Raw genomic sequence first — 23,415 nt, forward strand, 5'->3', positions numbered from 1 at the left:
GTATTCAGATGTTGACGTTCTTTTCGATAGTTTTTTAGTCATTGGAAAATATTATACAAAACGAACTGCTTATGAGGGGGAACTTGGGTTTGAACCAAGGACCTCTCGATCTGCAGTCTAATGCTCTACCACTGAGCTATTCCCCCTTGTATTCAGATGTTGACGTTCTTTTCGATAGTTTTTTTGTCATTGGAAAATATTATACAAAACGAACTGCCTATGAGGGGGAACTCGGGTTTGAACCAAGGACCTCTTGAAATGCAGTCAAATGCTCTACCACTGAGCTATTCCCCCTTGTATACAAATATTGACGCTCTTTTCGATAGTTTTTTAAGTAATTGGAAAATATTATACAAAAAGAACTGCCTATGAGTGGGAATTCGGGTTTGAACCAAGGACGTCTCGATCTGCAGTCGAATGCTCGACCACTGAGCTATTCCCCCTTATACAGCTGTTGACGTTCATTTCGATAGTTTTTTTAGTCATTGGAAAATATTATACAAAACGAACTGCTTATGAGGGGGAACTTGGGTTTGAACCAAGGACCTCTCGATCTGCAGTCTAATGCTCTACCACTGAGCTATTCCCCCGTGTATGCAGCTGTTGACGTTGTTTTCGATATTTTTTAATCATTGGAAAATATAAAACCTAAAGGAACTATATGGAAGGGGGAACTCGGGTTTGAACCAAGGACCTCTCAATCTGCAGTCGAATGCTCTACCACTGAGCTATTCCCCCTTGTATACAGATGTTGACGTTCTTTTCGATAGTTTTTTGGTCATTGGAAAATATTATACAAAACGAACTGCCTATGAGGGGGAACTCGGGTTTGAACCAAGGACCTCTCGATCTGAAGTCGAATGCTCTACCACTGAGCTATTCCCCCTTGTATACAGATGCTGACGTTTTTTTCGATAGTTTTTTTTAGTCATTGGAAAATATTATGCATAACAAACTGCCTATGAGGGGGAACTCGGGTTTGAACCAAGAACCTCTCGATCTGCAGTCGAATGCTCTCCTGCTGAGCTATTCCCCCAACGTTAACACTCGATGACGTTGTTTTCGATAGTTTTTTTAGTAATTGGAAAACATTATACGAAATGAACTGCCTATGAGAAGGCGCTCGGATTTGAATCAACGACCTTTCGATCTGCAGTCGAATGCTCTACCGCTGAGCTATTGCCCCTTGTATGCAGTTGTTGACGTTCTTTTCGATAGTTTTTTTAGTAATTAGAAAATATTATACAAAGTGAACTGCCTATGAGGGGGAACTCGGGTTTGAACCAAGGACCTCTCGATCTGCAGTCGAATGCTCTACCACTGAGCTATTCCCCCATGTTAACATGTGATGACGTTGTTTTCGATAGTTTATTAAGTAATTGGAAAATATTATACAAAACGAACTGCCTATGAGGGGGAACTCGGTTTTAAACCTAGGACCTCTCGATCTGCAGTCGAATGCTCTACCACTGAGCTATTCCCCCATGTTACACGTGAGGACGTTGTTTTCGATAGTTTTTTTAGTAGTTGGATAATATTAAAAAAACCAACTGCCTATGAGGGGGAACTCGGGTTTGAACCAAGTACCCCTCGATCTGCAGCCGAATGCTCTACCGCTGAGCTATTGCCCCTTGTATACAGTTGTTGACGTTCTTTTCGATAGTTTTTTTAGTAATTGGAAAATATTATACAAAGCGAACTGCCTATGAATGGGAACTCGGGTTTGAACCAAGGACCTCTCGATCTGCAGTCGAATGCTCTACCACTGAGCTATTCCCCCATGTTAACACGTGATGACGTTGTTTTCGATAGTTTTTTTAGTAATTGGAAAATATTAAACAAAACGAACTGCCTATGAGGGGAATTTCGGGTTTGAACCAAAGACCTCTCGATCTGCAGTCGAATGCTCTATTACTGAGCTATTCCCCCATGTTAACATGTGATGACGTTGTTTTCGATAGTTTTTTTAGTAATTGGAAAATATTATACAAAACGAACTGCCTATGTGGGGGAACTCGGGTTTGAACCAAGTACCTCACGATCTGCAGTCGAATGCTCTACCACTGAGATATTCCCCCTTGTATACACATGTTGACGTTCTTTTCGATATTTTTTTTGTCATTGGAAAATATTATACAAAACGAACTGCCTATGAGGGGGAACTCGGGTTTGAACCAAGGACCTCTCGATCTGCAGTCGAATGCTCTATTACTGAGCTATTCCCCCATGTTAACGTGTGATGACGTTGTTTTCGATAGTTTTTTTAGTAATTGGAAAATATTATACAAAACGAACTGCCTATGTGGGGGAACTCGGGTTTGAACCAAGTACCTCACGATCTGCAGTCGAATGCTCTACCACTGAGATATTCCCCCTTGTATACACATGTTGACGTTCTTTTCGATAGTTTTTTTGTCATTGGAAAATATTATACAAAACGAACTGCCTATGAGGGGGAACTCGGGTTTGAACCAAGGACCTCTCGATCTGCAGTCGAATGCTCTACCACTGAGCTATTCCCCCTTGTATACAGATGCTGACGTTTTTTTCGATAGTTTTTTTTAGTCATTGGAAAATATTATACAAAACGAACTGCCTATGAGGGGGAACTCGGGTTTGAACCAAGGACCTCTCGATCTGCAGTCGAATGCTCTACCACTGAGCTATTCCCCCTTGTATACAATTGTTGACGTTCTTTTCGATAGTTTTTTTAGTCATTGGAAAATGTTATACAAAACGAACTGCCTATGAGGGGGAACTCGGGTTTGAACCAAGGACCTCTCGATCTGCAGTCGAATGCTCTACCACTGAGCTATTCCCCCATGTTAACACGTGATGACGTTGTTTTCGATAGTTTTTTAAGTAATTGGAAAATATTATACAAAACGAACTGCCTATGAGGGGGAACTCGGGTTTGAACCAAGGACCTCTCGACCTGCAGTCGAATGCTCTATCACTGAGCTATTCCCCCATGTTAACACATGATGACGTGTTTTCGATTGTTTTTTTAGTCATTGGAAAATATTATACAAAACGAACTGCCTATGAGGGGGAACTCGGGTTTGAACCAAGGATCTCTCGATCTGCAGTCAAATGCTCTACCACTGAGCTATTCCCCCATGTTAACATGTGATTACGTTGTTTTCGATAGTTTTTTTAGTAATTGGAAAATATTATAAAAAACGAACTGCTAATGAGGGGGAACTCGGGTTTGAACCAAGGATCTCTCGATCTGCAGTCGAATGCTCTACCGCTGAGCTATTACCCCATGTAAACAGTTGATGACGTTGTTTTCGATATTTTTTAATCATTGGAAAATATAAAACCTAAAGGAACTATGTGGAAGGGGGAACTCGGGTTTGAACCAAAGACCTCTGAAACTGCAGTCGAATGGTCTAACACTGAGCCATTCCCCCATGTACACGCGCCTAGACGTTTTTTCAATACATTATTTGTCAATGGAGAATATTAAATCAAACGGAACTGCCTAGAAGGGGGACTTCAGGTTTGAACCAAGGACCTCTCGAACTGCAGTCGAATGCTCTACTACTGAGCTATTCCTCCATGTAAACGCACCTAGACGCTTTTTTCGATAGTTTATTTGTCATTGGAAAATATTAAACCAAACGGAACTGCCCTAGAAAGGGGAGCTCGGGTTTGAACCAAGGACCTGGCAATCTGCAGTCGAATGCTTTATTTATTATTAAAAACTTTTTGTTGTACAAATAACGTTAATCAAGTATTAAAATTTTTGTTAAAAATAATAATATGGCAACGTTGAGTTTGTATTACACTTTTGTATTAACAATTATTGTTCGACATTTACCAACTTTATCAGCAACTATTAAGTCCTTATGGTAAATATATTTATATGTTTTTTTATGAAACAAATAATTTAAGGTGGCTTGTAACGGAATTTTTTTGTTATTTTGCTTTGTAATGCGGTGCGCAGCAATTGTGACAACTATTCATTTTTTACAAAGTTAAACGCGGCCAACCTAATACGAGCTTTAATTTTCTTTTCTAACACAAGTAAATTATTAATTTTTCTGAAGCTTATTCAACAACTACTTAACCAAATTTCTAAGATCAAGGACGGTTTTACGCGTATAGTCTCGAAAATTAAATTGGAGGGAATTTTACCTCCTAGTATGCGTGAAGGCATGATAATCTTGTTGCCAAAGAAAGGAGATTTAAATCTTGTAACGAACTGGAGGCCTATATCGCTCTTAAACATTGATTACAAGATTATCGCCAAGGTGCTTTCCAGTAGACTTTCGGCTCTTCTCCCCCGTATCACGTCTCCTAATCTCTCGTACTACACGCCTTCTCAACGACATTTGCGCTCACGCGAAGAACGAGGAATTGTCATGCAATTAGATTTGTATAAAGCATGAGATCGCGTGAACTGGTCTTGAAATCAATGGGATTTGGACCTCGGTTTCGGACATGGATTCAAATTCTGCTCACATCCTCGAAGTCGTGTATCAAAGTTAATGGGTAACTAACTAACGATTTCAGCTTTGGATAGTTCGTCAGGGCTGCCCGCTCAGCCCCCTCTTGTACGTATTATCTACAGAGCCTCTTTGCGCGGCGTTACCCCTGCAGCGCAAAAGAATTGTTTCAGAGTCGGGCCGATGTTGACGAATTATTAAAAATCTGTGGTCGGCCGACTGTCGGCCGACCGTACTATTTTGAGTCGAAATGTCCTACCCGAAAAAGGGTCGGCCGACGGTCGGCCTACCTTTAACGTTTGACTGTATGCCAACTTAAAAAAAGGAATCCCCTGTAGCAATTTGAGGTCGGGCCGACGTCGACAAAAAAGCTCGATCAGCATGGTCGGCCGACAGTTGGCCGACCTTCCTTTTTTTAGTCGAAATGTCCTAGCCGCATATGGGGCCGACAAATATTGTCCTAGTAGAATAATGGTCGGCCGACCATCGATCGACTAGAAAAATTTTCTTAATATGGATATATAACCGACTCTTAAATGACTACTAGCCGAATCTGAAATAACTCTGAGCCGACTTCAAGTAGACAGTTTAGCGACTCCGAAACGACGTTGGGCCGACGACCAATTTAACCGTTTTTCCGACTCGGAACAAAAAATGTACCAATTTGATTTCCTAAAAAATATTTAGCTGTGTTTGTATTGGTAACATCTTTTAATAAGTTTGTAAACATGAATCAACGATTTATCGTAATTTCAGATTCAATCCCAGCAGTTTAAGAAGCAGAAAATGTTTTAGCAGTGCTCGCAGAACATGCCCTCGATTTGAATTAACAATATATTTCCCTAAAATATTTAATTACACGAATATGACCTACTTGCGTTAAGAGATTTTTGAAAAAGCAAACATTTTCAGGCTGAATATATGATCTTTTTCGACAAAATAGAGTAAAGAAAAGAAATTATTTAAAAAACTGTTTTAATTTGTTTTATTAAATCGCTAATTTTCACAGTTCTGTGCGATTAAAAATAAACTGTTGGATATAAGTCGACCATTAGTCGTGTTATAAATGTGCAATGGCTTTTTCAAGTCACGACAGCAATTACAATTTAAGGTCCACGTTCGGATACTAATTAATAGTTGCATTGATAAGACTTATTGGGTCGGTAAGTGGTCCAATCTATTAGGTCACCATACTGACTTTTAAAGGGATAAAAAACGTACTTACCTGCAATTATCGCAAAAACGTTTACGACTTTTAGAGTCGGCATCTGGACTAGGACCGAAAAGCGATTTTACGACCAAAGCCCGAGCCTAAATCAACTCTCTGTAATTAAGGCGCGGCGTTACAGGGTTAACAGACTTACCAAAGATTGTCAAAACACGTGGAATAAAAGTGACTACTCATATTTTATTCTACGTGTTGGTTGGGTTCGAGTAACAATCTTTTAAATATTGGCGGCTATTTTCCAAGATGGCGGACAATCCTACAAGAATTGATTCCGGTGTCTTGGTTTTTCGTATAAACCCTCTAGCATCAGAATCGATACGCAATAGAAATACGCAATTTTAGGCAGTCGGCTCGACGACGTTTTGGAGTCGGTTAACCATCACATTAATAGTCGTTATAGAGTCACGGTTTGAAATTGGGCCGACTGTGGCCCAACGTCGTTTTGGAGTAAGAAACAGGTACATTTTTAGTCGGCACAGAGTCATGCTTTAAAGGCCGGCCGACCATAACTCCCTAGGGCATTTCGACTGAAAGACCAAATGGCCAGCCTTGCCATTTGAGGGCTTTGTCCGACGTCGGCCCGAATTAAATGTGCTACAGGGCATAATAAGAAAGTTTTTTCTTATTTACTATCTGAATTTCGTTACTCTTATAAATTAATACTAAACTTAGTAAGGTCGTTTTTGAGTCGGCAAGTATTCCAAAATATTAGGTCACCATACCGACCTTAAAAGGGATCAAAAGCGTACTTACGCGAAATTATCTCAAAAAGGTTTAAGACTTTTAGAGTCGGCATTTGGACCAGGACCGAAAAGCGACTATTCGACTAAAGCCCGACACTAAATCGACTCTTTGTGCTACAGGGGTAACTACCTCGTCACGTATTCCCCGGATCCCAATCGGGCCGGATTCGTATGCTCCTCTAATTTACGAACATGTTGATGACGCCACGATCCTGACTTCTAGCATTGATGGCATTCGAGAGTCTTTAGTTATTTACCACGACTATTGCCAAGCATCTGGAGCAATTTTAAATCGGAGTAAAAGTAGTGCCATGTGTTCATTGAGACACACGGCAGCGACAGTGGTGGATGGTGTCACGATTGATAATGGCCCCCTGAAGATTTTGAGCATTCATCTCTCGCATAACCACCCCAGTAGCACACGGAATCCGATTTCAGGTCGGATAAGGGTCGCTGAGTCGGGAAAGGGTCCGCGTCGTATGACACGCTTCATGCCGACTGAATGCCGACTAAACATTTTGTTCATTTTTTTCCTAGCAGTCGGCCCGACGTTATATTAAGGGGCTGTTAAAAACCTGCGACTCAGTTTTTTTAAGTCAGATTGTGCTTGCTATGCCAACGCATATCCGACGGTCGGGCCAACGATATTTGAAGTACATTTTCCGGACTTTTTGGAAGTCGGGTTGCGCACTTCATGAAGACCCAATATCGACTTGTGCGTTTTTCTTCCATTTTATGTAGAGGTCGGGCCAACGATATTTTAAGCGGTTTAGACAACATAAATTCCAGAAAATTTTAGGTCGGCTTGTGCACTTCATGCAGACCCAATGCCGACAAGTGATTGTTTGCTTCGATTTATTTAGACGTCGGGCCAACTATATTTGAAGTACATTTTCCGGACTTTTTGGAAATCGGGTTGCGCACTTCATAAAGACCCAATATCGACTTGTGCGTTTTCCTTCCATTTTATGTAGAGGTCGGGCCAACGATATTTTAAGCGGTGTAGACAACATAAATTCCAGAACCTTTTAGGGTCGGGTTTTGCACTTCATGCAGACCCAATGCCGACTAGGGTAGGTTTTGCTTCGGTTTTATTTAGACGTCGGGCCAACGATATTTTAAGCATGCATTCGGGACTTTTAAGGAGTCCGTCTGTGAACGTCATGCAGACCGATTGCCAACTTGTGCGTTTTCCTTCCATTTTATGTAGAGGTCGGGCCAACGATATTTTATGCGGTGTAGACAACATAAATTCTAGAATATTTTAGGGTCGGGTTGTTCACTTCATGCAGACCCAATGCCGACTAGTGTTTGTTTTGCTTCAATTTTATTAAGACGTAGGGCCAACGATATTTTAAGCATGCATTCGGGACTTTTAAGGAGTCTGTCTGTGAACGTCATGCAGACCGTTTGCCGACTAATATTTGTTATCTATTTTTTATGTACTAGTCGGGCCAACGATATTTTAAGCTTACGTTTGGAAATTGTGTGAAGTCGGGCTGTGCACGTCGAGCTGACCTTTCATTTTATGAAGAAGTCGGGCCAACGATATTTTAAGCGGAAGATAAAACAAATTCCGGCCTATGTTAGAGTCTGGTTGTGCACGTTATGTGGACCCAATGCTGACTAGTGATTGTTTTGCTTATTTTATATACGTAGAATTCGGGAAAATTATATTTCATTTAAGAATTAAGCTGTATGTATTCTAGGTTTTTCGTCGGTATTCTGGTGCTCATTTAATTTTTATCTACCAAAATAATTAAGGGGTGGAATTACTATTGATTTGTATAGTTCTTAACTAAATATTAAGTTTTTAGTTAGATTTTTGGATTTTTGTGATATTTAATCCTTACGCGTGTTTTCTGGCATACCTGTCAATCGTCTTGCCGTATATCTGGCAGCCTTGGTTAGAAACGGCAACTCATTCGAAAGCATTGAGTTGGGAATATTAATCTAGAGGTCCAATCGAAACGTCAGATTTCAGTATTTCGCGAAACAAGTTTTTAAAAATAAGAATACTGTCGTCTGCTCCCATCGGCGTCCCAAATGACGAGAAAACGTTATCATTCTACCCGTGGCGCCGTCTATCTCTCAATGATTCGTTCAAATAAGACGCGTTTTCAAGCAAAAATATTTTTTTTCTTCAAAATAATGGATGGCGCCACGGGTCATATGATAACGTTTGCTCGTCATTTTAGAGCAGACGGCACATTCGTATTTTTCAAAAACTTGTTTCGCGGGGAGCAGATCTGATTGGATCTCTAGATTAATATTCCCAACTCAATGTTCGAAAGATGCAAAGAGAACCGTTACGATCGAGGTTCAGCTAGCACGTCGAGAGTGCATGTTAGTTTCATGTTTTTAAAGAAAAATATCTTATTTTTGAAAGGATTTTTATATTTCTGAAGGTATGTAAATTCATTAATAATAATTGTATCTTAAATGTCATTTTTTTTGTAACTGAAAAGTATTTATAATACAAATGTTATACCCACGTTAGGCCTAGGCTTAAAATTTTCCGAGGCGCAAAGCATGGACGAAAAACGAAAAATACCGCCTTGGTCGCTTCTATGGCGGCCATGCTTCTATTATTAATCCAAGATACCGCCTTATAAAGACAGGAACGAGCTTTCTAAGAGGCAAAGGCTTAGGCACAAAAAATGTTTTCAACGTATTACCCTAGACAACAATGACTTGAATTCTAGAGGAGATTATATACATTTATTGGGATAGAAGAACAAAGTAGAAATAGATAGAACAGCTTTGGAGGGTGCCCCTGTACGAGGGGCTGATCACTCCGTGTAATCGGTGTACAGAGCCGTACCTTTGACTGTACTAATGGGATTACGCGTAATCTTTGAAGTCCCTGCCTTTGGCAGTGCTAATCTAAGCGTAATACGGTGTACAGACTTTCTAAGAGTGGTTAGCCCCTCGCCCCTGTAGCACACAGGAGTCGGTTACGGGTCGGTCTTTGGTCAAAAAGTCGGTTTTAGGTCCATGACCAAAAACCGACCCAAAAAGGTTTAATCTTTTTAGAATAAAAAAATATATGTACGGTTTTCAGACTTTTCTTAGTCAGGGTGACGACCACTGTAATACACGGGAGTCGCTTACGGGTCGGTCTTGGGTTGAAAAGTCGTTTTAGGTCCATGACCAAAAGCCGACCTAAAAAGTCTTAATCTTTAAAAAATATATGTACGTATTCAGACTTTTCTTGGTCAGGGTGCCGACCGAAATTTGTGTGCAATTTCCGACTTAAAAAAGACCATAAGTACACTGTTTTCTTATAATTAAGATTTTGGGTATCTTATCGGTTTCATGAACCCAAAATATTAATAAAAATACTGTGCTAACTTTTACGTATATAGATAAACGATTAAATCAATAAAATATACAGTGCTAGCTAGGAGCAACAAACACAAGGAGAACGCAGCTAGATTTTAAACACGCTAACGAAGGGTTGTGTACGAATTTCATTGGACGAGCGTCACGAGCCTTTACGCTGAACGTTTTACGGGCGGGGGGGGGGGAGACAATTTCCGAATTTTCCCCTTCCGACGGCAGCAGGCGCTAAAGCGTCTAGCCAATGAAAAACGTACGCAAGAAAATCCACGACTTTTGACGGGTTGCGTTCTTCTTGTGTGGGGTGTTGTGTTTGTTGCTCCTAGGTGCTAGCTTGTAATATTTTGTTTATTTTTAAATAAAATTTATTGAAAAAGTGATATACATTGTCAAATTTCTTTACTTAATCGTGTACAAGATTAAAGATAAAACGAGCTGGCGAACACCGTGATCGACAAAATGACTAAAAATCTTTATCTTCATACTTTTCAACTGACTTATTTTTCTTTAATTCTTAAACACCACTCGTTCTAACACCATTAAGTACTTATTGGGTCGAAAATAATACTTACCCTGTAGCACGAAGAGTCGATTTAAAGTCGATCTTTGGTCGAGAAGTAGCTTTTCGGTCCTGGTCCAAATACCGACTCTTAAAGTCCTAAACGTTTGTGAGATAATAGGTACCTTGTAAAAACGTTTTTGGTCGTATTAAAGTCGGTATGGACCACTTGCCGACTCTAAAAGTCTAAGCATTGGAACTATATAGAATCCGAACGCCGACCTTGAATTGTTATAGCTGTCGTGACTTGAAAAAGACATTACACATTTATAGCCCAACCAACGGTCGACTTATATCCGACATTTTATTTGCCAATTAATCCCTCAAAACTGTGAAACTTTTGCGATTTAATAAAACCAATTGAAATATTTTTAATATAACATCTATTCTGTATTATATTTTTTCGAAAAAGATCGTATATTCAATCTGAGAATGTTTCTTTATTAAAAAATCTCTCAACTCAAGTAGGTTATATTCATATAGCTAAATATTTTAGGGTAAGATATTTTCAATGAAGATTTACTAGTCAGTTTACTAAGCCCCAAGAGACTATAAAACTCTGTACCCTAGATTCAAGAGCTTTCCGACGGAAAGAAATTCATTGCTTCACTCTCGTTCATGGGACATCACCTATTACATACATGTATATAGCTATTTATATAGCTTTATATATATGACTTTACGTGGTCATTTTAAGTCATATAAAATATCAAAAAGGTAGTCGGCCCGACTACCTGATGGTGTCGGGCCGACGTCGTTTCGACGTAATTATACAGTACATTCTTAGTCGGGATGACGTCGGTAATTTTGGGTATTTATCTTGATCGTCGACGTCGGCCCGACCCTACTTTGCCATACTGGCCCACCGATGTTTCGGAGTACATACGACGAACATTTAAAGTCGGCAGAAGTCGAACATACGACGTCGGGCCGACCCTAAATCAAGTAGGACATTTCGACCTTAAATAGTGCAGTGGGCCAACGTCCACCCGACTCCGCGAATTGCGTCTCCCGCCGACGTCGGCCCGACTCCGATTTGCTACAGGGGTGTTAGAAAGGGTAGCGGCAACAGAAGGTGGAGGGGTATATTCAGAGGCCAGTGACATAGTTGTTCCCATGAAGTTTCTCTACTTTGTAACTGGAGTGGCGGAAATGGGAAAATTACATTCAAAGATATGCAATTAAAGCATGTCATAATAGGTATAATTGATTTAGTAAAATATTTATACGTTGAACCCATTGATTAAAGTTATTTATATTTAGATGCTGTTTTCTACGAACCTGAAAGTGGTGAAAGATATACATGTAGAAAGTGCCATAAGGATGTGGTTCAAGCACGCTTAAGACCGACAAGGTGGGCGACTTAAAAGAAATTTAAAAGCTCAAAACTCTAACGCCAAAGTGAATGAAAACGATTTGGAAGTGGAATGAAGGCGTTGAAAGCGTACAAACCTTTATACTGCATTTTAAAATTTTTGTAGTGTATGGATCGTTAAAGTACAATCTAGTCTAGTTTATTGTTATTCAGATTTTTTTAAAGAAATCTCAGAAGTATGAGCTATGAAAATATAATTTTTTGTGCTAAATATATAACGTCTCAAGAACATAACATGTGATAATTTAAGTTCTGAACTTGAAAGTTTTTGTGGTACCGTAATTGAAAATTTTAGTGCCAAAGACTCGGCCTCAGTGGTTTTTAGTTCTCTTCTATTTTGTGTGAGAATTTTGTACTACAGGAATTGAGAATTTGAGTTCCTAGTGTTTGGCCTCTTATGTTATTAACACTGCAGTACAAATAGTGAAATTTAATGAATATTTAATTAACTAATGCAGTAATTATAGTGACTTAATAAAACTTTTTGTTTTAAGAAAAACTCGTAAGTATGAGTGTTAAAAATAATTTTTAGATGTGTAAAAATTTTATAGTCAAAGATTCTCAGCCTCAATAGTTAAGTGGCTTATAAGCAGGACCGTAGCTAGGGCTGGGCGGCCGCCCCGGGCGCCGTGCGCGTGATAGGGTATAGGGGCGCAAAATTTGGTCCATATTATTATATTAAGGGCGCCAAAATTGCAGCTCACCCCTGGCGCCATTTTCTCTAGCTACGGCCCTGCTTATAAGTTATAAATGTGTTATTTTTATATTTAAACATTTTTGGTAAAGAAATTGAAAGTTATTACCTGTAATATTCGGCCTCTATTTTCATATTTTTATACGGTGAACATTTTGTGATAGAGGAACTAAAAGTTTTAGTTCTGAAGCGGCCACTTCAATATGTGTGCCATGATTGTACAAATATTGAACATTTTATGTATTAAAACATTATAACGTTAAATATAATGTTATGTACCGATATACCCATAAAAAAGCCTCTAACCGGTTTAAGAAACATTTTTACAAGTAACTATCAGTATGACGCATATAGGGCCGACTACTGTTTTATGGGTGGGCTTTAATGAAAGAAATCGGGCCAATTAATATGCTGCCATGAAATATTTGTTGATAGACTGGATGTTTTGGAGCTGAGCCACCTATTTAGTAATAAGTCTGGCCGACCTCGACGTTACGACTCACTGCCGAATTAAAACATGCAGTCGGCCGACGGTGAAGTTAGGACCCTTTGGCGGAATAAAAGCCGACCAAGTCGGCCCGTAAGGTTAATTGAGGAGGGGGCGTATGTTTAGAAACCCGTCGGGCCGACTGATATACAGTCTTCTGGTCGTAAAATAAGGGTTCCCAAGCTGGGTTTTTTATGGGCGGGCCATCTGTCCAGTAATATGTCGGGCCGACACCGACTCCCAGCCGACGGAAACCGTACAGTCGGCCGACGGTGACCTTTTGACCCTTTAGCGGAATAAATGCCAACTTGGTCGGCCCGTAAGGTTAAATGAGGAGGGGGCGTATGTTTAGAAACCCGGCGGGCCGACTGATATACAGTCTTCTGGTCGTAAAATAAGGGTTCCCAAGCTGAGTTTTTTATGGGCGGGCCATCTGTCCAGTAATAAGTCAGGCCGACATCGACGTAGCGACTCTCAGCCGACCAAAACCATACAGTCGGCCGACGGTGACATTTTGACCCTTTGGCGGAATAAAAGCCGACCGAGTCGGGGAAGGCACTTTCAGCGACGTCGGCCCGACGAATTCGTGCTACTGGGATTCTGAGCAGTTAAATTGGCAAAACCGTTTTGAAAAGTTCACGGGGGTTTTACTTCGCTGGCGGCAACGTCATTTGAATACGTGTGGTAAAGTCATCGTTTTAAACATATTGGCGTCTTCTGTTCTTTGGCACGTTCTGAAGTCCGTTGCCATTTCTCAGTCATGGGCGCAACGTTTCAAAAAGGCTTCACTGCAGTTTACTTGGGGCACGGGACCTCATCACGTCGAATATGGCATTTTAATTCGTCCAACAAATGCCGGAGGCTACGGTCTTGTTGACGTCACCACGAAAATGGCAGAATTTCGCGTCAAAGAAATTGTAGCGCTTCTTACTGCCACAACCACGTCTTATGAAGTCGATCTCGTCGTAGCGCTTCTCTCGATGTATGGAGCGTACGACGGTCTTGGCCTTCAAGTCTTTCGTTTGACCATCGCGAAAAGGCATTTCGGTGCCATGAGCCCTCGGATCGCGACTCTTTTAACATCATGGCAAGCGCTGCTATCAGCCACTGGCTGGGAAATTTCGCCACATTCCAGTCCCGCGCTCGAAACTCTCTTTTTCAAACCGCACATTTCGGCTATTGATAGGCGAATTTTTATTCAGGCAGGTTTTCTGCTCGTGAAGGACATCGCGTACGAGTTAATTGCGGTTTTGGACGCTTGTGCGGAGTCAGCGCCGTCATTCACGGGAGTTACGATTTCTCGTTCGTACGAATCGTTACACAACGCTCTTCCACCGTCGTGGCGGTCTGCCATCGAGACGAAACCTTCCTGGCCTAACGCGGTTTGCTCCGGCGAAGTTGTGATCCTTCGCCATCGCGAACGGGTAATTATCAACCTCGACAAACTCACGTCTCGCCCACTTTACCACTTGCTTTGGCGCGCTTTTCGTACAATCGAGTCTCGTGGTGAAGAACAATGGCGTGGATATTTTCCCGCTCCGTTACCCGAAATTAAGTGGGGTACGGTCACTTGTTCTCTGTTTGGACCTCGGCTCAATGACGTTAATTTCAAGCTTATCCACAAAGGCTTTCCAGTGAGGACTCGACTGGTGCATTTCGGCGTTGTTCCTGATTCTACGTGGGTTCTCTGCACTTCCGCTCCCGAATCGGTGGAACACTTGTTTCTCCATTGCCCAGTGTCAAATCGCTGGTGGTCATGGCTGTTCCTTGAGACGTTTGATTTACCCAGTTAAAAATTAATCATTTAATTGTGTTAGAAAAGAAAATAAAAGCTCGTATTAAAAATAAGTTGGCTGCGCTTAACCTTGTTAAGAATGACCAATTATCGAATTTTCTGCGCACCGAATTACAAAGGCACCTAATAAAAAAGATTCGTTATAAGACACCTTAAATAAGTTTTTTCGTAATCAAAATATAAAATATATATTTCATCAAGCCTAAATTGTTGTTGATAAAGTTGTTAAAAGTCGCAAAATAATAGTAACTTCAAATGTGTAAATATGCACCAGTGCCTTATTCTTCTGTTTAACAAACATTTTAATACTTCATTAACGCTATTTGTAAAATAAAAAGTTTTAAAATAAATACAAAAATAAAAATAAAAAAGTATTCGACTGCAGATCGAGAGGTCCTTGGTCCAAACCCGAGATCCCCCTTCTAGGCAGTCCTTTTTGGTTTCATATTTTCGAAAGACTAATAAACTATGGAAAAAAGTCAATATGCAGTTGCATGGGGGATTAGCTCAGTGGTAGAGCATTCGACTGCAGATCGAGAGGCCATTGGTTCAAACACGAGTTCCCCCTTCTACGCCGTTCCTTTTGTTTTCATATTTTCCAATGACTAAAAAAACTATCGAAAAAACGTCAACACGCGATTAAATGGGGGAATAGCTCAGAAGTAGAGCATTCGACTGCAGATCGAGAGGTCCTTGGTTCAAACCCGAGTTTTAAATTTAAGGCAGTTCCTTTTGGTTTAATATTTTCCAATGACTAATACACTATCGAAAAAAAATCGTCGGCACTGATACACAAGGGGGAATAGCTCAGTGGTAGAGCATCTGTCCTTTTCGCCATACTGGGTTCTACATACATGAGTTCCCCAGTGCCAGAATTGAGACTATATAAATTGTGTCTATAGGAAGCAACTACGTTAAATATAGCTTGAGTTGTGCCAAATTTAGACAAACAATAAAAAAAAAGCATTCGACTGCAGATCGAGAGGTCTTTGGTTCAAACCCGAGTACCCCCTTCTAGGCAGCTCCTTTCGGTTTAATATTTTCCAATAGCAAATGAACTATCGAAAAAAACGTCTACGCGCTTACATGGGGGAATATCTCAGTGGTAGAGCATTCGATTTCAGATCGAGAGGACCGTGTTTCAAACCCGAGTTCCCCCTTCTAGGCAGTTCCGTTTGGTTTAATATTTTCCAATGACAAATAAACGTCTTGGATCGTTTACATGGGGGAATAGCTCAGTGGTAAAGCATTCGACTGCGGATCGAGAGGTCCTTGGTTCAAACCCGAGTTCCCCGTTCTAGCAGTTCCGTAGTTCGGTTTTTGCCTCGGTCAGGAGCGGGTGTTCTTTCTTTCTTTCCGTCTTTCGTGCGCTAAGCCTAGTTTTTCGGATTTTGTCATTTTCCGTTTTATTTTAATTGTTTACATTATTGTCGTTTTTACTAATACCGAGTTTATATTACTTTTTACCGCTTCCTCCTGGGTCTTTGATCCAGGATGGATATTCTACGGCGTTCGGTTTTCGTCGATTTTAAAACCAAGTTATTGCCGAAATTCGAGGACCTTGCTGATTCTATCAAGAAAGATTTTTGTCTGGAGTCTGTTTCGTCTATTATACCTTCTGATTGTGGGTAAGTACTGACGTTTATTCATGTGGAAGATGTGGAATAAGCTGTACAAGGCGGATTGGAGCATGGTGGAGTTAATTATGAAGTTTGTGAAGTGATACGGAAAACTGTACCTGAATATGTATCTGATGATACTTTGATGGATAAGCTGCGTTCGATGAATTGCGAAGTTAAGGGGCAGTCGTCTGGAGGAAACGAGCTGGGTTTTATTGCGGGATCAGAGTGGTTCAAGTTGGACTTCCCGATGAGGTGTCCTCGCTGCCATGGGACGAGACAAATTTTATCGCGTGACTCATGAGTCTCAATCTAGAGTTTGTAACAAGTGCTTGGCTACCGGTCATTTGTACAAACAATGTCCAGAGTTTCGTTGTCACAAGTGTGGGAAACAAGGACACGTTATTCGACGTTGTCCTGACTGGGAGGTGGTGGCTCGTCTTCGGGCTGAGGAGGTTGCTCGACGTGTTGCTAATCAGGAGGGAGAGGAAGATGCGGAAGCGGCTCGTCTTCGGACTGAGGAGAGTGCCCGACGTGCCGCTAATCGGGAAGGACAGGAAGATGCGGTTGTCGCTCCCCGATTAGGTCTCCAAGGTGGTGGGGTCAGACCTGGCTGATGCCATCTTGCCAGTAGGCCCGACTGTCGAGGAGGCGGATCCGCAGTCCTCGCACGGTGTCCGCCCAATGGATATTGGGAACGTTCTTTCGGCGTTGATGCAGGTCACTGGCGCTGGGAAGCGTCCGATGTCCCAGTCAACTGGAAGTGATGAAGATCCTCCGAAGGTGGGTCGCGTTTCTTTGTCTGAGTCTGCTCCACGCGGTGGTTCGTCCTGGTAAACTATCAGAGAACTTGCCAGGTGTGTCAGCTGCTTCGGGTTCGGTAGTTCAGACTGGTGGTAAGCTGTTCGATTCTTCTTCCCAGGCTTCCCATGCCGTTACGGGTTCAAACTTTTAATGTTCGCGGTCTCCGTGACAAGTATAAGATGGAGGCTTTGTGTTTATTGGCTAAAGACACTGACATTTTATTACTACAAGAAACACATTGGGTTGGGGAGCATGTAGGGGTTTTTAAAAATATTTTTAAGGGACATGTTTTCGTCGACAATGACCCGATCACGGGGTTTCGGGGAGTTGCCATTTGTATTTCTAGGGAGGTAAATTTTAAAATGAAATCGGTCCAGGTTTCTCGTGTCGGGCGTTCTATTTTTGTCTCAGGGGAGATTGATAGTAATTGGGTTGATTTTGGATCAATTTATGCGCCTACCAACGCCAAAGAGCGTGTTACGTTTATGTCGGGGTTATTGCCAATTTGTCGTCAATTAAAACGCCCTATTAATGGAGGTGATTTTAACGACGTTATGTCCCGACTTTTTGATCGTAGGTCCCATTCTCAAGGTTTTCCCCAGGGTTTTTCACCGTTATCTCAATGGGCTCATAGTTTGCTTTTTTCGGACGTGTGGCGGGAAACGCACAAAGGCTGTTTTGACTGTACCTGGGCCGGGTTTGTTTTTGGTCATTATGTTCGTTCGCGACTAGACTATTTTTTTTTGTAAAACCGCTGATTTAGGCAATATTACACGGTGTGTTCAAAATGTTTGTTCGTTATCTGACCATAAGAGTGTAGCTATGACCTTTGATTTTGAGGGTCTTCGAAAAGGGTGGATGACGTTTTCGCACCGCCGTTGGCCGAATAATATCTCGTAGTCGTTTAGGACCGCAGTATGGGGCTGATATTTTTCAGTGGTATGACGCGTTAAAAGTTGCATTTCGTGAGTACTGTATTTTTACGGGAAAAATAGAGCTTATTCTCGTCGCTTTGATCGAGCAAATTTGCTCAATCGCCTTTCGGCGTTAAGAAGTTTGGCCTTTCTTGATGACACTTCCCTTAAGGAGATTCAAACCTTAGAGTTATCTATCAAAGCTCTTTAGACGAGGGTGAACGTCCGACTAGCTATTTTTTACGGCTCGAAAAGTATCGTCAGCAACAACGTTATATGGCTTCTTTGCTTTTGTCGGATGGTGTTACGCTTACCGATAATCAGGATATTAGGGGCGAAGGTATTCGCTATTATTCCGATTTATATAGTAGAGGTTAATCTTCACCGTCCGCCACTCGTTTACTCGCCGACCTTGTTAGCGGTCGGGTGGACGGGGCAAGTTGTCAGACGTGTGATGCCCATATAATTTGGGATGAGTCGGGGAAAGGCTCCCAGTCCTGACGGATTTACGGTTGACTTTAACCTATTTTTTCTCCCGTTAATAAAAGATGATTTTCTCCACTTAATTTCCGATTGCGAGTCCCGGAACTCTTTGCCTGGCACTATGAAGGAAGGAATGGTTATTCAATATTTTATTAGTCATTGGAAAATATTAACCAAAATGAACGGTCTGGAAGGGGAAACTCGGGTTTGAACCAAGGACCTCTCGATCTGCAGTCGAATGCTCTACCACTGAACTATTCCTCCATGTATACACGGATTGACGTTGTTTTAAATATTTTATTAGTCATTGGAAAATATTAAACAACATGAACGGTCTGGAAGGGGGAACTCGGTTTTGAACCAAGGACCTCTCGATCTGCAGTCGAATGCTCTACCACTGAGCCATTCCCCCATGTATACACGGATTGACGTTGTTTTCAATATTTTATTAGTCATTGGAAAATATTAAACAACATGAACGGTCTGGAAGGGGGAACTCGGGTTTGAACCAAGGACCTCTCGATCTGCAGTCGAATGCTCTACCACTGAGCTATTCCCCCATGTAAACACGGATCGACGTTGTTTTCAATATTTTATTAGTCATTGGAAAATATTAAACGACATGAACGGTCTGGAAGGGGGAACTCGGGTTTGAAACAAGGACTGCTCGATCTGCAGTCGAATGCTCTTCCACTGAGCTATTCCCCCATCTTTGACGTTGTTTTCAATATTTTATTAGTCATTGGAAAATATTAAACAACATGAACGGTCTGGAAGGGGGAACTCGGGTTTGAACCAAGGACCTCTCGATCTGCAGTCGAATGCTCTACCACTGAGCTATTCCCCCATGTAAACACGGATTGACGTTGTTTTCAATATTTTATTATCATTGGAAAATATTAAACAACATGAACGGTCTGGAAGGGGGACATCGGGTTTGATCCAAGGACCTCTCGTACTGCAGTCGAATGCTCTACCACTGAGCTATTCCCCCATGTATACACGGATTGACGTTGTTTTCAATATTTTATTATTCATTGGAAAATATTAAACAACATGAACGGTCTGGAAGGGGGAACTCGGGTTTGAACCAAGGACCTCTCGTACTGCAGTCGAATGCTCTACCACTGAGCTATTCCCCCATGTATACACGGATTGACGTTGTTTTCAATATTTTATTATCATTGGAAAATATTAAACAACATGAACGGTCTGGAAGGGGGACATCGGGTTTGATCCAAGGACCTCTAGTACTGCAGTCGAATGCTCTACCACTGAGCTATTCCCCCATGTATACACGGATTGACGTTGTTTTCAATATTTTATTATTCATTGGAAAATATTAAACAACATCAACGGTCTGGAAGGGGGAACTCGGGTTTGAACCAAGGACCACACGATCTGCATTCGAATGCTCTACCACTGAGCTATTCCCCCATGTATACAGGGATTGACGTTGTTTTCAATATTTTATTAGTCATTGGAAAATATTAAACAACATGAACGGTCTGGAAGGGGGAACTAGGGTTTGAACCAAGGACCTCTCGATCTGCCGTCGAATGCTCTACCACTGAGCTATTCCTCCATGTATACAAGGATTGACGTTGTTTTCAATATTTTATTAGTCATTGGAAAATATTAAACAACATGAACGGTCTGGAAGGGGGAACTCGGGTTTGAACCAAGGGCCTCTCGATCTGCAGTCGAATGCTCTACCACTGAGCTATTCCCCCATCTTTGACGTTGTTTTCAATATTTTATTAGTCATTGGAAAATATTAAACAACATGAACGGCCTGGAAGGGGGAACTCGGGTTTGAACAAAGGACCTCTCGATCTGCAGTCGAATGCTCTACCACTGAGCTATTCCCCCATGTATACACGGATTGACGTTGTTTTCAATATTTTATTAGTCATTGGAAAATATTAAACAACATGAACGGTCTGGAAGGGGGAACTCGGGTTTGAACCAAGGACCTCTCTATCTGCAGTCGAATGCTCTACCACTGAGCTATTCCCCCATGTATACACGGATTGACGTTGTTTTCAATATTTTATTAGTCATTGGAAAATATTAAACATCATGAACGGTCTGGAAGGGGGAACTCGGGTTTGAACCAAGGACCTCTCGATCTGCAGTCGAATGCTCTACCACTGAGCTATTCCCCCATGTATACACGGATTGACGTTGTTTTCAATATTTTATTAGTCATTGGAAAATATTAAACAACATGAACGGTCTGGAAGGGGGAACTCGGGTTTGAACCAAGGACCTCTCGATCTGCAGTCGAATGCTCTACCACTGAGCTATTCCCCCATCTTTGACGTTGTTTTCAATATTTTATTAGTCATCGGAAAATATTAAACAACATGAACGGTCTGGATGGGGGAACTCGGGTTTGAACCAAGGACCTCTCGATCTGCAGTCGAATGCTCTACCACTGAGCTATTCCCCCATGTATACACGGATTGACGTTGTTTTCAATATTTTATTAGTCATTGGAAAATATTAAACAACATGAACGGTCTGGAAGGGGGAACTCGGGTTTGAACCAAGGACCACTCGATCTGCAATCGAATGCTCTACCACTGAGCTATTCCCCCATGTATACACGGATTGACGTTGTTTTGAATATTTTATTAGTCATTGGAAAATATTAAACAACATGAACGGTCTGGAAGGGGGAACTCGGGTTTGAACCAAGGACCTCTCGATCTGCAGTCGAATGCTCTACCACTGAGCTATTCCCCCATCTTTGACGTTGTTTTCAATATTTTATTAGTCATCGGAAAATATTAAACAACATGAACGGTCTGGAAGGGGGAACTCGGGTTTGAACCAAGTACCTCTCGATCTGCAGTCGAATGCTCTACCACTGAGCTATTCCCCCATGTATACACGGATTGACGTTCTTTTCAATATTTTATTAGTCATTGGATAATATTAAACAACATGAACGGCCTGGAAGGGGGAACTCGGGTTTGAACAAAGGACCTCTCGATCTGCAGTCGAATGCTCTACCACTGAGCTATTCCCCCATCTTTGACGTTGTTTTCAATATTTTATTAGTCATCGGAAAATATTAAACAACATGAACGGTCTGGAAGGGGGAACTCGGGTTTGAACCAAGGACCTCTCGATCTGCAGTCGAATGCTCTACCACTGAGCTATTCCCCCATGTATACACGGATTGACGTTGTTTTCAATATTTTATTAGTCATTGGAAAATATTAAACAACATGAACGGTCTGGAAGGGGGAACTCGGGTTTGAACCAAGGACCACTCGATCTGCAATCGAATGCTCTACCACTGAGCTATTCCCCCTTGTATACACAGATTGACGTTGTTTTGAATATTTTATTAGTCATTGGAAAATATTAAACAACATGAACGGTCTGGAAGGGGGAACTCGGGTTTGAACCAAGGACCTCTCGATCTGCAGTCGAATGCTCTACCACTGAGCTATTCCCCCATCTTTGACGTTGGTTTCAATATTTTATTAGTCATCGGAAAATATTAAACAACATGAACGGTCTGGAAGGGGGAACTCGGGTTTGAACCAAGGACCTCTCGATCTGCAGTCGAATGCTCTACCACTGAGCTATTCCCCCATGTATACACGGATTGACGTTGTTTTCAATATTTTATTAGTCATTGGAAAATATTAAACAACATGAACGGTCTGGAAGGGGGAACTCGGGTTTGAACCATGGACCTCTCGATCTGCAGTCGAATGCTCTACCACTGAGCTATTCCCCCATGTATACACGGATTGACGTTGTTTTGAATATTTTATTAGTCATTGGAAAATATTAAACAACATGAACGGTCTGGAAGGGGAACTCGGGTCTGAACCAAGGACCTCTCGATCTGCAGTCGAATGCTCTACCACTGAGCTATTCCCCCATGTATACACGGATTGACGTTGTTTTCAATATTTTATTACTCATTGGAAAATATTAAACAACATGAACGGTCTGGAAGGGGGAACTCGGGTTTGAACCAAGGACCACTCGATCTGCAATCGAATGCTCTACCACTGAGCTATTCCCCCATGTATACACGGATTGACGTTGTTTTGAATATTTTATTAGTCATTGGAAAATATTAAACAACATGAACGGTCTGGAAGGGGGAACTCGGGTTTGAACCAAGGACCTCTCGATCTGCAGTCGAATGCTCTACCACTGAGCTATTCCCCCATCTTTGACGTTGTTTTCAATATTTTATTAGTCATCGGAAAATATTAAACAACATGAACGGTCTGGAAGGGGGAACTCGGGTTTGAACCAAGTACCTCTCGATCTGCAGTCGAATGCTCTACCACTGAGCTATTCCCCCATGTATACACGGATTGACGTTGTTTTCAATATTTTATTAGTCATTGGATAATATTAAACAACATGAACGGCCTGGAAGGGGGAACTCAGGTTTGAACAAAGGACCTCTCGATCTGCAGTCGAATGCTCTACCACTGAGCTATTCCCCCATGTATACACGGATTGACGTTGTTTTCAATATTTTATTAGTCATTGGAAAATATTAAACAACATGAACGGTCTGGAAGGGGGAACTCGGGTTTGAACCAAGGACCTCTCTATCTGCAGTCGAATGCTCTACCACTGAGCTATTCCCCCATGTATACACGGATTGACGTTGTTTTCAATATTTTATTAGTCATTGGAAAATATTAAACAACATGAACGGTCTGGAAGGGGGAACTCGGGTTTGAACCAAGGACTTCTCGATCTGCAGTCGAATGCTCTACCACTGAGCTTTTCCCCCATGTATACACGGATTGACGTTGTTTTCAATATTTTATTAGTCATTGGAAAATATTAAACAACATGAACGGTCTGGAAGGGGGAACTCGGGTTTGAACCAAGGACCTCTCGATCTGCAGTCGAATGCTTTTTT

General features: G+C 41.5%; 48 non-coding genes across 48 annotated transcripts; 1 reads left to right on the forward strand and 47 right to left on the reverse strand.

Annotated features, from left to right (window-relative positions):
• Positions 1-74: 74 nt before the first annotated feature.
• TRNAC-GCA (transfer RNA cysteine (anticodon GCA)) lies at positions 75-146 on the reverse strand. Its single transcript has one exon. It is a non-coding gene; the product is annotated as a tRNA-Cys (tRNA).
• A 76-nt stretch (positions 147-222) lies between these two features.
• On the reverse strand, positions 223-294 carry TRNAC-GCA (transfer RNA cysteine (anticodon GCA)). The gene has a single exon. It is a non-coding gene; the product is annotated as a tRNA-Cys (tRNA).
• A 224-nt stretch (positions 295-518) lies between these two features.
• Positions 519-590, reverse strand: TRNAC-GCA (transfer RNA cysteine (anticodon GCA)). The gene has a single exon. It is a non-coding gene; the product is annotated as a tRNA-Cys (tRNA).
• Positions 591-666: 76 nt separating this feature from the next.
• TRNAC-GCA (transfer RNA cysteine (anticodon GCA)) lies at positions 667-738 on the reverse strand. Its single transcript has one exon. It is a non-coding gene; the product is annotated as a tRNA-Cys (tRNA).
• Positions 739-964: 226 nt separating this feature from the next.
• On the reverse strand, positions 965-1,036 carry TRNAC-GCA (transfer RNA cysteine (anticodon GCA)). The gene has a single exon. It is a non-coding gene; the product is annotated as a tRNA-Cys (tRNA).
• A 227-nt stretch (positions 1,037-1,263) lies between these two features.
• On the reverse strand, positions 1,264-1,335 carry TRNAC-GCA (transfer RNA cysteine (anticodon GCA)). The gene has a single exon. It is a non-coding gene; the product is annotated as a tRNA-Cys (tRNA).
• Positions 1,336-1,412: 77 nt separating this feature from the next.
• Positions 1,413-1,484, reverse strand: TRNAC-GCA (transfer RNA cysteine (anticodon GCA)). The gene has a single exon. It is a non-coding gene; the product is annotated as a tRNA-Cys (tRNA).
• A 222-nt stretch (positions 1,485-1,706) lies between these two features.
• Positions 1,707-1,780, reverse strand: TRNAC-GCA (transfer RNA cysteine (anticodon GCA)). The gene has a single exon. It is a non-coding gene; the product is annotated as a tRNA-Cys (tRNA).
• Positions 1,781-2,006: 226 nt separating this feature from the next.
• Positions 2,007-2,078, reverse strand: TRNAC-GCA (transfer RNA cysteine (anticodon GCA)). Its single transcript has one exon. It is a non-coding gene; the product is annotated as a tRNA-Cys (tRNA).
• A 76-nt stretch (positions 2,079-2,154) lies between these two features.
• Positions 2,155-2,226, reverse strand: TRNAC-GCA (transfer RNA cysteine (anticodon GCA)). The gene has a single exon. It is a non-coding gene; the product is annotated as a tRNA-Cys (tRNA).
• A 77-nt stretch (positions 2,227-2,303) lies between these two features.
• TRNAC-GCA (transfer RNA cysteine (anticodon GCA)) lies at positions 2,304-2,375 on the reverse strand. The gene has a single exon. It is a non-coding gene; the product is annotated as a tRNA-Cys (tRNA).
• Positions 2,376-2,451: 76 nt separating this feature from the next.
• On the reverse strand, positions 2,452-2,523 carry TRNAC-GCA (transfer RNA cysteine (anticodon GCA)). Its single transcript has one exon. It is a non-coding gene; the product is annotated as a tRNA-Cys (tRNA).
• A 78-nt stretch (positions 2,524-2,601) lies between these two features.
• TRNAC-GCA (transfer RNA cysteine (anticodon GCA)) lies at positions 2,602-2,673 on the reverse strand. The gene has a single exon. It is a non-coding gene; the product is annotated as a tRNA-Cys (tRNA).
• Positions 2,674-2,750: 77 nt separating this feature from the next.
• TRNAC-GCA (transfer RNA cysteine (anticodon GCA)) lies at positions 2,751-2,822 on the reverse strand. Its single transcript has one exon. It is a non-coding gene; the product is annotated as a tRNA-Cys (tRNA).
• A 77-nt stretch (positions 2,823-2,899) lies between these two features.
• TRNAC-GCA (transfer RNA cysteine (anticodon GCA)) lies at positions 2,900-2,971 on the reverse strand. Its single transcript has one exon. It is a non-coding gene; the product is annotated as a tRNA-Cys (tRNA).
• A 76-nt stretch (positions 2,972-3,047) lies between these two features.
• On the reverse strand, positions 3,048-3,119 carry TRNAC-GCA (transfer RNA cysteine (anticodon GCA)). Its single transcript has one exon. It is a non-coding gene; the product is annotated as a tRNA-Cys (tRNA).
• Positions 3,120-3,196: 77 nt separating this feature from the next.
• Positions 3,197-3,268, reverse strand: TRNAC-GCA (transfer RNA cysteine (anticodon GCA)). The gene has a single exon. It is a non-coding gene; the product is annotated as a tRNA-Cys (tRNA).
• Positions 3,269-15,901: 12,633 nt separating this feature from the next.
• TRNAR-GCG (transfer RNA arginine (anticodon GCG)) lies at positions 15,902-15,976 on the forward strand. Its single transcript has one exon. It is a non-coding gene; the product is annotated as a tRNA-Arg (tRNA).
• A 2,713-nt stretch (positions 15,977-18,689) lies between these two features.
• Positions 18,690-18,761, reverse strand: TRNAC-GCA (transfer RNA cysteine (anticodon GCA)). The gene has a single exon. It is a non-coding gene; the product is annotated as a tRNA-Cys (tRNA).
• Positions 18,762-18,837: 76 nt separating this feature from the next.
• TRNAC-GCA (transfer RNA cysteine (anticodon GCA)) lies at positions 18,838-18,909 on the reverse strand. Its single transcript has one exon. It is a non-coding gene; the product is annotated as a tRNA-Cys (tRNA).
• A 76-nt stretch (positions 18,910-18,985) lies between these two features.
• TRNAC-GCA (transfer RNA cysteine (anticodon GCA)) lies at positions 18,986-19,057 on the reverse strand. Its single transcript has one exon. It is a non-coding gene; the product is annotated as a tRNA-Cys (tRNA).
• A 76-nt stretch (positions 19,058-19,133) lies between these two features.
• On the reverse strand, positions 19,134-19,205 carry TRNAC-GCA (transfer RNA cysteine (anticodon GCA)). The gene has a single exon. It is a non-coding gene; the product is annotated as a tRNA-Cys (tRNA).
• A 67-nt stretch (positions 19,206-19,272) lies between these two features.
• TRNAC-GCA (transfer RNA cysteine (anticodon GCA)) lies at positions 19,273-19,344 on the reverse strand. Its single transcript has one exon. It is a non-coding gene; the product is annotated as a tRNA-Cys (tRNA).
• Positions 19,345-19,567: 223 nt separating this feature from the next.
• On the reverse strand, positions 19,568-19,639 carry TRNAC-GCA (transfer RNA cysteine (anticodon GCA)). Its single transcript has one exon. It is a non-coding gene; the product is annotated as a tRNA-Cys (tRNA).
• Positions 19,640-19,862: 223 nt separating this feature from the next.
• Positions 19,863-19,934, reverse strand: TRNAC-GCA (transfer RNA cysteine (anticodon GCA)). The gene has a single exon. It is a non-coding gene; the product is annotated as a tRNA-Cys (tRNA).
• A 76-nt stretch (positions 19,935-20,010) lies between these two features.
• TRNAC-GCA (transfer RNA cysteine (anticodon GCA)) lies at positions 20,011-20,082 on the reverse strand. Its single transcript has one exon. It is a non-coding gene; the product is annotated as a tRNA-Cys (tRNA).
• A 76-nt stretch (positions 20,083-20,158) lies between these two features.
• On the reverse strand, positions 20,159-20,230 carry TRNAC-GCA (transfer RNA cysteine (anticodon GCA)). Its single transcript has one exon. It is a non-coding gene; the product is annotated as a tRNA-Cys (tRNA).
• Positions 20,231-20,297: 67 nt separating this feature from the next.
• Positions 20,298-20,369, reverse strand: TRNAC-GCA (transfer RNA cysteine (anticodon GCA)). The gene has a single exon. It is a non-coding gene; the product is annotated as a tRNA-Cys (tRNA).
• A 76-nt stretch (positions 20,370-20,445) lies between these two features.
• Positions 20,446-20,517, reverse strand: TRNAC-GCA (transfer RNA cysteine (anticodon GCA)). The gene has a single exon. It is a non-coding gene; the product is annotated as a tRNA-Cys (tRNA).
• A 76-nt stretch (positions 20,518-20,593) lies between these two features.
• TRNAC-GCA (transfer RNA cysteine (anticodon GCA)) lies at positions 20,594-20,665 on the reverse strand. Its single transcript has one exon. It is a non-coding gene; the product is annotated as a tRNA-Cys (tRNA).
• Positions 20,666-20,741: 76 nt separating this feature from the next.
• On the reverse strand, positions 20,742-20,813 carry TRNAC-GCA (transfer RNA cysteine (anticodon GCA)). The gene has a single exon. It is a non-coding gene; the product is annotated as a tRNA-Cys (tRNA).
• Positions 20,814-20,880: 67 nt separating this feature from the next.
• On the reverse strand, positions 20,881-20,952 carry TRNAC-GCA (transfer RNA cysteine (anticodon GCA)). The gene has a single exon. It is a non-coding gene; the product is annotated as a tRNA-Cys (tRNA).
• A 76-nt stretch (positions 20,953-21,028) lies between these two features.
• Positions 21,029-21,100, reverse strand: TRNAC-GCA (transfer RNA cysteine (anticodon GCA)). Its single transcript has one exon. It is a non-coding gene; the product is annotated as a tRNA-Cys (tRNA).
• Positions 21,101-21,176: 76 nt separating this feature from the next.
• Positions 21,177-21,248, reverse strand: TRNAC-GCA (transfer RNA cysteine (anticodon GCA)). The gene has a single exon. It is a non-coding gene; the product is annotated as a tRNA-Cys (tRNA).
• Positions 21,249-21,315: 67 nt separating this feature from the next.
• TRNAC-GCA (transfer RNA cysteine (anticodon GCA)) lies at positions 21,316-21,387 on the reverse strand. The gene has a single exon. It is a non-coding gene; the product is annotated as a tRNA-Cys (tRNA).
• A 76-nt stretch (positions 21,388-21,463) lies between these two features.
• On the reverse strand, positions 21,464-21,535 carry TRNAC-GCA (transfer RNA cysteine (anticodon GCA)). Its single transcript has one exon. It is a non-coding gene; the product is annotated as a tRNA-Cys (tRNA).
• Positions 21,536-21,602: 67 nt separating this feature from the next.
• TRNAC-GCA (transfer RNA cysteine (anticodon GCA)) lies at positions 21,603-21,674 on the reverse strand. The gene has a single exon. It is a non-coding gene; the product is annotated as a tRNA-Cys (tRNA).
• Positions 21,675-21,750: 76 nt separating this feature from the next.
• On the reverse strand, positions 21,751-21,822 carry TRNAC-GCA (transfer RNA cysteine (anticodon GCA)). Its single transcript has one exon. It is a non-coding gene; the product is annotated as a tRNA-Cys (tRNA).
• Positions 21,823-21,898: 76 nt separating this feature from the next.
• Positions 21,899-21,970, reverse strand: TRNAC-GCA (transfer RNA cysteine (anticodon GCA)). The gene has a single exon. It is a non-coding gene; the product is annotated as a tRNA-Cys (tRNA).
• Positions 21,971-22,037: 67 nt separating this feature from the next.
• On the reverse strand, positions 22,038-22,109 carry TRNAC-GCA (transfer RNA cysteine (anticodon GCA)). The gene has a single exon. It is a non-coding gene; the product is annotated as a tRNA-Cys (tRNA).
• Positions 22,110-22,185: 76 nt separating this feature from the next.
• Positions 22,186-22,257, reverse strand: TRNAC-GCA (transfer RNA cysteine (anticodon GCA)). The gene has a single exon. It is a non-coding gene; the product is annotated as a tRNA-Cys (tRNA).
• A 75-nt stretch (positions 22,258-22,332) lies between these two features.
• Positions 22,333-22,404, reverse strand: TRNAC-GCA (transfer RNA cysteine (anticodon GCA)). The gene has a single exon. It is a non-coding gene; the product is annotated as a tRNA-Cys (tRNA).
• Positions 22,405-22,480: 76 nt separating this feature from the next.
• On the reverse strand, positions 22,481-22,552 carry TRNAC-GCA (transfer RNA cysteine (anticodon GCA)). The gene has a single exon. It is a non-coding gene; the product is annotated as a tRNA-Cys (tRNA).
• Positions 22,553-22,628: 76 nt separating this feature from the next.
• TRNAC-GCA (transfer RNA cysteine (anticodon GCA)) lies at positions 22,629-22,700 on the reverse strand. Its single transcript has one exon. It is a non-coding gene; the product is annotated as a tRNA-Cys (tRNA).
• Positions 22,701-22,767: 67 nt separating this feature from the next.
• Positions 22,768-22,839, reverse strand: TRNAC-GCA (transfer RNA cysteine (anticodon GCA)). The gene has a single exon. It is a non-coding gene; the product is annotated as a tRNA-Cys (tRNA).
• Positions 22,840-22,915: 76 nt separating this feature from the next.
• TRNAC-GCA (transfer RNA cysteine (anticodon GCA)) lies at positions 22,916-22,987 on the reverse strand. The gene has a single exon. It is a non-coding gene; the product is annotated as a tRNA-Cys (tRNA).
• A 76-nt stretch (positions 22,988-23,063) lies between these two features.
• On the reverse strand, positions 23,064-23,135 carry TRNAC-GCA (transfer RNA cysteine (anticodon GCA)). Its single transcript has one exon. It is a non-coding gene; the product is annotated as a tRNA-Cys (tRNA).
• Positions 23,136-23,211: 76 nt separating this feature from the next.
• On the reverse strand, positions 23,212-23,283 carry TRNAC-GCA (transfer RNA cysteine (anticodon GCA)). The gene has a single exon. It is a non-coding gene; the product is annotated as a tRNA-Cys (tRNA).
• Positions 23,284-23,415: the final 132 nt, after the last annotated feature.

This window comes from Leiobunum rupestre, chromosome 3, assembly GCF_980474605.1.
Source record: "Leiobunum rupestre chromosome 3, qqLeiRupe1.1.hap1, whole genome shotgun sequence".
Taxonomy (NCBI): Eukaryota; Metazoa; Arthropoda; class Arachnida; order Opiliones; family Sclerosomatidae; genus Leiobunum; species Leiobunum rupestre.